Source organism: Tursiops truncatus, chromosome 7 (genome assembly GCF_011762595.2).
Source record: "Tursiops truncatus isolate mTurTru1 chromosome 7, mTurTru1.mat.Y, whole genome shotgun sequence".
Lineage (NCBI taxonomy): Eukaryota > Metazoa > Chordata > Mammalia > Artiodactyla > Delphinidae > Tursiops > Tursiops truncatus.
Window position 1 is genome coordinate 103,767,501 of NC_047040.1, and position 10,159 is coordinate 103,777,659.

The 10,159-nt window shown below is 38.4% G+C and overlaps 1 long non-coding RNA gene across 1 annotated transcript; it reads left to right on the plus strand.

Annotated features, from left to right (window-relative positions):
- Positions 1-801: 801 nt before the first annotated feature.
- Positions 802-5,756, plus strand: LOC141279108 (uncharacterized). Its single transcript, XR_012332864.1, has 3 exons — positions 802-940; positions 3,607-3,681; positions 5,509-5,756. It is a non-coding gene; the product is annotated as an uncharacterized lncRNA (long non-coding RNA).
- The last annotated feature ends 4,403 nt before the right edge of the window (positions 5,757-10,159 follow it).

Consider the following 10,159-nt stretch of genomic DNA (forward strand, 5'->3'; position numbering starts at 1 on the left):
AACACATTTTTTCAAAGTGAGTAAATACAAGTAAATGTTTATTTTTTTCTCAACTGTTTTATGTTTCCATATTTTCTAGAATAAATATTTTTGCTTTTGTAACCAGAAAAAATATTTAAAATTGAAAGTAAATTAAAAAAATCATATTTTGTAACTCATGAGAACAGTTGATATTCATGCTATTCTGGATATCTGGAATGTTACCAAATTCCTGGAATCTGTGTTGTAGGTAGGCATGGAAAATTGTCATGTATGATTTCTGATGAGCAATCCTTTTTTTCTGGAAGCTTCTTTTGCCCTTCATTCTCATTCAGTATCTAGTACCAGAGTCCACCTGCAGGAAGGCTGAGACCAGTGTACCATAAAATCACAGAGGTTGAGTTCAGAGAATGCAGCCTGCCCATATAAGGACGTTGGGATTTAAAAAAAAAAAAGCACACCCCAAAAGCTTCCCTATATTCTTCCTGTTTCTCTCATGTTACTTGCCCTAACCCTGGTTAAAATGCTGACTAGATTGTTATGCTTGTGGATTTGGATTTCAGCTTCTTCTCTCTTATTTCTTCAGTCTCAATTCTGCCGTGGCCTCAACTCATAAGCCAATCCTTCCAGGGTTCCTGTCATGAAAGGGGTCCTGCTGATTATGACACAACAAAGCTCTGATGTAGATTTCAGAAAGAGAAAGAGCCATTTCGTATCAGGATTCTCTAGTCAAAAAAAGGATTTGGGTGTGTTGTGAGCAGATGACTCAGGTCAGGTGCCTGAATAGTCTAGAAAAAGTGAACTGTGTGACAATGGAGTTCAAGCTATTTGTCTAGTGTCACCTCCTTCAATCAACAAATGTTGAGAAACACCTCACACTAGTCAAGTCTCACTGCTAGGCATTCAAGTGAACAAAGGTGAACAAGCCTCAAGGAGTTCATCAGAGTGTCAGCAGGCAGAGGTGGGAAGAATTAATTGCAATTTTGAGTAATATGCACAATAATATAGTTATATGCTAAGTAGACTGCAGTGTATATGAGAATTTGTCTTTAAATGCAGGCAGATATAAAGAACTGAGTTATAAGAATGGTGAGAATTTATCTCCCAAATATGGGAAAAGGCAAGGAGAGGTAAATGAAGGGGTAGATGAAAGTGCCTGTGTAGAGCTTCAGACAAATAAATAGGCATATCCGGTGGGAGATTGTCATTCAGTCGGTTAATATTTAGTGAGAACCAGGTTGTGTTAGGAGCTCTACTGGAATCTCTTAGGCAATGGGAATCAGCTTCTCAACCTGGGCGTGTATTATATGAGGGAGGGAGAAAATACACCGATTAACAAATATAACTATAATACCTTCTCGGCCATCAAGGAGGTGAGGCATAACTTCCCACCCTTTTAGTGTGGACTGCACTGATGATTTCTTTCCAAAGAGTAAAATATGAAAAAGGGTGGGGAGAGAATAACTTTACAGTGGTGAAACCTCAGCCACGTGGTCAAGGTCAACATCAATAGTGATATGCTGATAGTATATATATCCTTGATATGATGGGATGAAAAGGGCACTTTACCTCTGCTGTTTTTTTTCCCCAAAACATGTCACTCCAGGCTAAAAATGAGAAAAAAAAAATCAAATTCCCATAGAGACACATGTTGCAAAGTACATTACCAGTACTCCTTAAAACTTTAAAAGTCATCCAAAGCAAGTAATATGTAAGAAATTATCACACTAAGAGGAACCTAAGGAGACACAACAAGTAAATGTACTGTGGTGTCCTAGATGGGATCCTGGACACTTAAGTGAAAGCTAAGGAAATCTGAGTAAAGCATGGACTTTGCATAATAACAGTGGTGAAACCAGTACAGTTTCATTCGTTGTGACAAATGTACTAAGGTGAGATGTTAATAACAAGGGAAACAGGATGTGGAGAATATGGAGACTTTCTATAGCATCTTTGCAATTCTTCTATAAATCCAAAATTGTTCTTAAAAATATAAGGTCAATGGATGATAAATGTTGTGAAAACAAAGTAAAGCAAAGAATGGGGAGAAAGAAATTGGGGAGAGAGGAGTTTTTTTGGAAGGGATGGTAAGGGACTCCAATATTGGTAGGTGATAGTTGTAAAAAAGGCTGGAGTGAAGACAGAAGAGCATGCCAGTTTCTGTGGGAAGAGCCCAGCAGCAGATGGCATGTGTCAAAGGCCTTGAGGCATTCTGAACTACCCTTGGTGTGTTTGAAGAACAGAAAACAGGCAAGTTTGGACAGAGTACAGTGAGCTGATAGGAAGGTCACAAGATGAGGTAGGAAGCTAGATTATGCAAAAGTTTAGAGGCCATAGTGGAGGATTTGGATTTTACTTAGAGAGAAATAAAGCAATGTTACTTGATTTGCCTTATGTATTCTTAAGATTTTGTTTGCTGTTGCATGGATAGTTGATGGTAGAGGGCAGAGAGGAAGCAGAGGGGCATTTAGGAAACTTATTACTGTGGAGCAGATCAATGGTGATTGTTACCAGAGGCAGGACAGAAGTGGTGGCATTTGTAAGAAATAGGATTTGTATGTATTTGGAAGAAACATGCCATGCTGATGCATCAGACAGAATGAGGGAAAAAGAGAAAAATTAAGGATGCTTCTAAAATGTTTTGAGAAGTTGGGTGGTTGGTGGTGTCATTTACGAAGTTGAGGGAGACTTTGGAAGCAGCAGACTTGAGAGGTAAACCAAGAATTTGAATTTTGGATGTGTAACGTTTGAAATGCACATTTGGCCTCCAATCAGAGATTCAAATAAGTAGCTGAGTAGATGAATTTGGAGTGCAAAGGTGAGATAAGAGCTGAAATAAACACTTAGGAGTCATCAGTTCATCTGAATGGTTTTTCAAGTATGAATGGTGAATTTACATAAGAAGTGATTTTAAGTTAGAGGTGTCTGAAGACCGAGCCCTGAGGAATTCCCAACATTTAGTAGTTGGAAAGAATAGAATTTAACAAATGAACAGTTTGGGGAGGTAGAAGTAAAAGCAGGAATGATTGTATATTTCAGAAGCCAAGTGCAGAAATTGTTTCCAAATGGAGGGAGAGGTCAACTGCATCAAATGCTATGAAGAGTTAAGTAAGATCAGTACCGGGGATTGACCACTGAATTAGCTCCCTTGACAAAGGTAGTTTAGGGCAATGATGGGAATAAAGACATAATTGGATTGAGTTCAAGAGAGACTGCAGAGTAATAAAATGAAAACCGGTGGTATAAGCAACAACATTTGCTGTCAATTTTGACAAAAAGAGGAAGAAAAAAGCATGGTAACTGGAGAAGATATGAAAGCAAGGTAAAAAAAAATTTTTTGATTGGGCATTTATTAAGTGTAATTTCAAGTTGATGAGAATGATCCAATAGAGAAGGAATGGTTATTGCCTAAAAGGAAACAGGGGAAATGGGAAAATTGTAGGTGCAAAATACTTTAGAGAAAAGAATAAATGGGATTCAGGTCATAAGTAGAGGGATCTACTTAAATAGAGGTCTGAGAAGTTCATTCACTGTATGAGAAGAATGGTCAGATATAAGAGTGCAGATGGGGTTGATAGATTTGGTGTCATGAGACTGAAAATAGTCTCTGTTTATCTATTTTCTCAGAAAAATGAGAAGCAAGGTCACCAGCTGATAATGAGAAGGAGGAAGGCATTTCGTATTTTAAAGAGTGAAGAAAAGGTGAGAAATAGTTGTTTTGGAGAGTGGGAGAGTGAACTGGCTGGGCTAATAGGTTTCCTAAGCAGAGTTTAGATCATAAATTTAAAGTTCAGCTGGCAGGTACTGTGATTTCTTCAGCCTCAATCATCTGCATGCGTGCAAGAGAGAACAGCAAAAGTTGGATTTAAACCAGGGTTGGGATTTTGCAAAGGAGTGTGATAGAGAGAATGATAGACAAGGAAGAGAATGGCAAATGAAAGGAGTGTTGATAATAACAGTAGACCAAAGACTCTGAACTGGATAAGAAAAGAAGTGATGAGCTGAAGGAAGAAGGGGTTAGAAGGTGGCAGTGTTAAAAGATGTGAAGTTGTCCTTGAATGGAAAAGCAGGTGTTGTTACCCAGAAGACTGGACGCTGGATTGGAGCTCTTAGTGATGCTTTAGTTACTGGTAAAGAGAAAATCTGAAAACAAAAGCAAACAAAACAAAATGATATGGGGGTTATGAACAGTTAAAGGAAGAAAAGTGGGGTGTCCTATAAGTTGATTGGGAGAGGAAGACAAGCTATTGAGAAGCCAAATATTAGATGGATTTTGAGGACTGAAAATGATAATAGGAGTATAGTGGAGACGTTAAGAGTTAATACGGGTGCTAAAGACTTTAAAAAATGAGAGGGATTGATCAGAAAGATAGAAAATTGTGACAAAGAAACATAGTGAGAGGTATAATTTGAGAGTACTATATGTGGAGGGAGAGATAAATTAGGAGTTTGAGATTAACATATACACACTACTATATATAAACTAGGTAAACAACAAGGCCCTACTGTATAGCACAGGGAACTCTACTCTTATAATAAAGTATAATGGAAAAGAATCTGAAAAAAAATGTATATATATTCAGATATATATGGATATAGATATAGATATCTGAATCACTTTGCTGTGTACTTGAAACTAACACATAGTAAATTTATTATACTTCAATTTTTTAAAAAGACACCTGATTTAAAAAAAGAAAGAAAGAAATCTATGTTTCAATAAAGCTTGTTTATTGCTTCTAAAAAAATATGAGAGTATATGCAGCAAAGACTTGGGAGGTTTAGGGAGGAGAAAGAAGCCATCTTCTGGAACTGGCAGCAGAGACCAAGGAGGACATTTATCCCAGACCCAGCAAGATAAGAAGACTCATCTCTTGAGAGGGCTGCAAAGGAAGTGTGACCTCAGGGGAGAGACAGGTTTGTAGAACAGAAGGCAAAGGGAATATTCAGTGAAGCAGTTGAATATATAACATGGGGGTTTTATTCTTCCTAGAGAGTTTAAATTCCAGAGGAAATATTTTGAGGAGTTTGGTAGGAATTAGAGCTTGAATCTGATTAGGGAACTTACACAATAGTAGATGGAAGAACACATCTTAGACTTATTGCCGTAAGAGAGACAAAATGGGACTGTACTAATGTTCTCTTAGGGAGGGGAAACCATCAGTTCAAATTATCATCTACTTCTTGGAAAAGGTCATTTGGGTCATTTGCACTGGTGTAGCAGGCAGTGTTGGAAGGAGGGAGGGTGACCCTGTGTGCTTCCCATAAATCCAGCTGTGGACATTGTTGACACCAGGAAATGAGTCTGAGACAGCAAGCTGAAGTCATGGGGAGAGGTTTGAACCAGGCTTTGAAATTAGGGTCCTGCAGTGAGTTGAATGGTGACTCCTCCTCCCCAAATGATATGTTCATGCCCTATTCACAGATCCTGGGAATGTGACCTTGTTTAGAAAAAAAAATCTTTGCTGATGTCATTAAGTTAAAGATCTTGAGTTGAGATCATTCTGTATGTGTGGGCCCTAAATCCAGTAAGTCTGTAAAAAAAAAGAAGAGAAGGGAAAACAGACACAGACACACAGAGAAGAGGCTATGTGAAGACAGGCAGAGACTGGAGTGATGCAGCTACAAGTCAACGAACACCAAGTGTTGCCAGCAGCCACCTGAAGTTAGGAGAAAGTCATGGAACGGATTTTCTGACAGAGTCTCCAGAAGGAACCAACCAAACACTTTGATATTCTAGCCTTCAGAATTGTGAGAAAATAAAGTTCTGTTGTCTTAAGCCACCAAATTTGTGGTCATTTGTTATGGAAGTCCTAGGAAATGAATACAGGTGCCTAAGTAAAGAATGATAGTGTCACATACATGAACACACATGGCTTTTTAGACTTTTAAAGCAGTCAATCCTTAAAGAGACTTGTGACCAGCCTGAGATTTCTTTAGCCTAGAAGTGTTTAGTTAGCTGATAAAAGCAGACCTTAATTGAAATACTGAGTGTTATTACAATACTGTGTTAGAAATGATTTTACGTTAGCGAATGAAGAAAGAGATTGGCAGGAATGAGTTGAATAAGGAAAAAATAGTGTGTGAAAGAGAACATGCCAAATATTTCAGTAGAAGATCTAACTCAAGGACAATTCTCTGGAGCTGGTAGGACTCTTTCCTCGTGAGACCAGCAAGAACCAACTGACTGAGATGTCTTAGGGTGTTGAATGACAAAGCAGTTTGGTCTGATCTGACTTTGTGCCTTGATCTAGAAACTGTTTCCCACAAATACCACAGAGGACAAAATAATAGGAGTCTGCAGAAATCCTCTTGGATCCTTTCTTTTGGTTCTTTTGTCTTTATAATTATTCTGGTAGTTTCCAGTGTTTTCCTCTAGGACATGAAGAAGCTTCCTTAATTTTGATCCTCTGGGACAGATGTCATCGGTCTCTGGCTCTGCATGTTTCTGCCCCACCTGGTGTAGCACTAGTTTCCCAGTGTCAGCCTGGTCTTGCCCACCTGGCAGGTACTTCCTCTGGCTTCTCCATGTTGGTGATGGAGAGTTGCATTATTCGATTGCTCATTCTTTTGGCAAATATTGGACCTCTTACTCTCCCACAAACATTGCTGTAGATATGAAAAATACTTCATAAAGCATATATTCAGTGGATGAGAAAGGCAACACATGAGTACATGAATGAGATTTTAGGAAATAAAACTATATAGGGAAAGAGATAAAAGGCATGCTATTTCTGATAGGGTGGCGAGAGACAAATTCTGAATGGGTGACATTAGTGCATAGACATACGTTACAATGTATGTGGGGAAGAATATTTTAAGCAGAGATAAGAACAGTTGAAAATCCCTTAGATGGAATGAACTTGGCATATCTGAGTGACAGCAGGAAGAGAGCAGGTGAAAATCCCTTAGATGAAATGAACTTGGCATATCTGAGTGACAGCAGGAAGATCAGGGAAGATGCTGTTTATGGAACCAAGGGCAGAGATGGGGCTAGAGAGACTGGGTTTTATCAAGTGCTATGTTTTTGGGGGTTTTAAAAAATATTTTACTTATTTATTTATATTTTTGGTTGCATCAGATCTTAGTTGTATCAAGCAGGATCTTTGTTGTTGCATGCAGGATCTTCATTGCACACGTGGCCTTCTCTCTAGATATGGCATGCATGTTTTCTCTCTCTAGCTGTGACACGTGGGCTCCAGAGTGTGTGGGCTCTGTAGTTTTCAGCATGTGCACTCTCTAGTTGAGGCACGTGGGCTCAGTAGTTGCAGTGTGCGGGCTTAGTTGCCCCATGGCATGGGGATCTTAGTTCCCTGACCAGGGATTGAACCCACATCCCCTGCATTGGAAGGCTGATTCTTTACCACTGGACCACCAGGGAAGTCCCAAATGCTATGGTTTTAATGGGGGTAGAACAGTGAGTAAGGCTATATCAACTGATTTCTCTTTTCAAAGTATCACAATGGCCTTGGGGTAGAGAAGAGACAATAAGAAGCCAGAGTGAACTCTGGGAAACAACTTGGGAGGGTTTCTCAATAGTTAAGAAAGAGAGATGAAAGATTAGGATGGTAATGAAGGAAGTACTGGAAAGCAAGTTGATTGAAGGTGTATTTGAGGGTAGTAGAGTCAACAGGATGTGCTGGTGGATTAAAAAGTGGGATGTGGAAAAAAAAGAGAAATCAAGGTTTTCTCCTAGGCTTTTGACTGAAGAATTGGGTGTATATTGTACATTTGTTGGGATAAGGAAGATGAAAAAAGAATCATATTGAGAGAGAAGGTGAGAAACAAATAGTTCCATTTTTAAGTATTTAAATTTACAATGTATCTCAGATGATTAGAGAAAACATTGCATAGGCAGAGAGAAATATGAATCTGATGCTTAGGAGAAAGATTGAAGCTGGAATTTGGTTTTTAAAACCATAAATCAGAATGAGCTAAACTAGGGAGTAAGTGAAGGATAAAATTTCCATGCTGACATGGAGAGATAACAAAGAGGCTGGAAAAGTCTTCAAATCTGCAAAACAAAAAGTCTTGCTGCAACACAAAGTATCCTTCCTTTGCAAGAGGGATGGACACAGCACCCATAAGATGGTATCAAGGGCCAGTAAAAACTTTATCAGTATTAAATTGAAACTGTCTTTTGATTCTCTTCAAATCACATTGGGACATTGGGTCAACTTACTAATCTCTAGTGACATGTGTGTATGTGTGTGTTTATGTTTATGTATATTATATTATGAACTGTTTGGATATGAGTGACACGTTGTGATTAAGAAATATATTTAAAATGGGTAATTTTTTTCATTATAAAGTCTTCTTCCTGAGATTCTATATTAAGAAACGTTGAGGCCAAAAGTTTTTCAAAGAGATCTTGATGCTATTGTGTCCTGGCATCAGGTCAGCATCTAAGAACAGTTTAAATTTGGTATGACAGAGGATCATCTTAATGGGAAATGTTTTTAAAAATATGAGATGCAGAGTCAAAGTTTAAGAATACAATCAAGACTGGAAATATGATTTCAGGTGTCTTCCATATAAAATTAGTGAGCTTTAAAACCATGCAAGTGGTCACATTTTCCAAGAGAGAAACATGCCCAGAGAAAAGAGAGCAGGGCACAAAGCTGCGTTCTTCTATAAAGCACATACCTTCTTATTTAACTGTTAAAATGTTAGACACAGAGTAATGTTCCAATAGGGTTAGTGTCTGTCACATGGCAGGTCTCCGTAACTCTTTAACCAGTTAATGAAAGAATGGAATAAATAAGATGTAGTTGAGAGGAAGAGAAACAAACCTGAGCAAAAATCTGAGAAGAAATAAAGTTAATGGGGTAGAACCAAGATAGGGCAGCGTCAAGGAAGCCAAAAGAATAGAGAATTCTAAGAATTTAGAAATTGTTTGCAAACTCAAATGAGGAGGAGGAATTCAGTTCACAAGGAATCAATATCCATGGTTCATTGTTGACCTTGATGGGAACAGGTTTAATAGCATGCTTTAGAGTGCTAGGGAATACAGACAAGCAACATATCCTGGAAACAATGTGAGGGTGAGTCTCTGAAGGCTTCCTGGAGGAAGCGATGCTAGGCTTGAATCTTAAATGAGTAAGAGTTTTCCTGGAAAAGTAAGAGAGGACTCAACATATTAGTTAATATTTTTAAGCATTTTGTATCCTGTTCCTTCTCAACTAATCCTTAACAGATCTATAGTGTGTGATCTTCATAAATAATATCTTACTCCAGTCAAGTGCTAATAATGACAAGACGAATTTTTGAGCACTTAAGTGTGCCAGATGCTGTGTTAAGATGCAGTTCATACAAAGGTGCAAAAAATACAGTCCAGTCTTCAAGATTTTTATGATGTATTTGCAGAGAGAAAAAATCAAGTTGATTTATAGAGCACAGACTATGTGTCTGGTCCTATATTCTGCATTAAGGGCACAGAGATAAAACCCACAATGTATGTCCAGGGTTGGACATGTAGGTTAAAAGACACTTACAGTTTCTTATGATAAATGATATGACAGGGGCTGTGGGAACAAAGAGGAAAGATGCCTAACCTAGATCAGGTAAGAGGTCATGGAAAGCATAGAACAAGTAAACTTTGAGCTCAGTCTTACAGGAGACACTGCCTACGAACTTATCTGAGTAAAGTAGAATGTCCTATGAGAGTTAATGCACAGATCCGAGGGAGGAAGCTGCATTTGAATATTTAGAATAAATACCTGAAAAGTATCTATAAGGTGGGACGGTGAGAGTGATGAGAAAGAAGCCTGGAGAGGGTGAATTTTGGCTAGAAAATGGTGACATCATATAATTCAGAACACTGTGGCTTTCTAACTTTTCAGTAACTCCATATTTCTTAGTGAGCCTCCAAATAATGTCATCTTTATTAACAGCTTCTACAGACCTACTAGTACGTTGGAGTTCTGCTTCACTATGTCTGGGTCCCAAATGGTCCTCTTCAGTCATTCCGAAGCCTTAGCTTATTTTATTTAGGGCTTGCTCCAATAAACACAATATTCCTACATGGAATTTAATGTGAACTATTGTAAGTGATTACTATTCAACATGTGGTCTCTAATCTCCTCTGCACCCCATAGTACTTAATGAGCACTCATTCAATCAGAATTTATTGAGCACTGCTACATGGCTGGAACTGAGCCAGGTGCTTTACAGCAGTGCT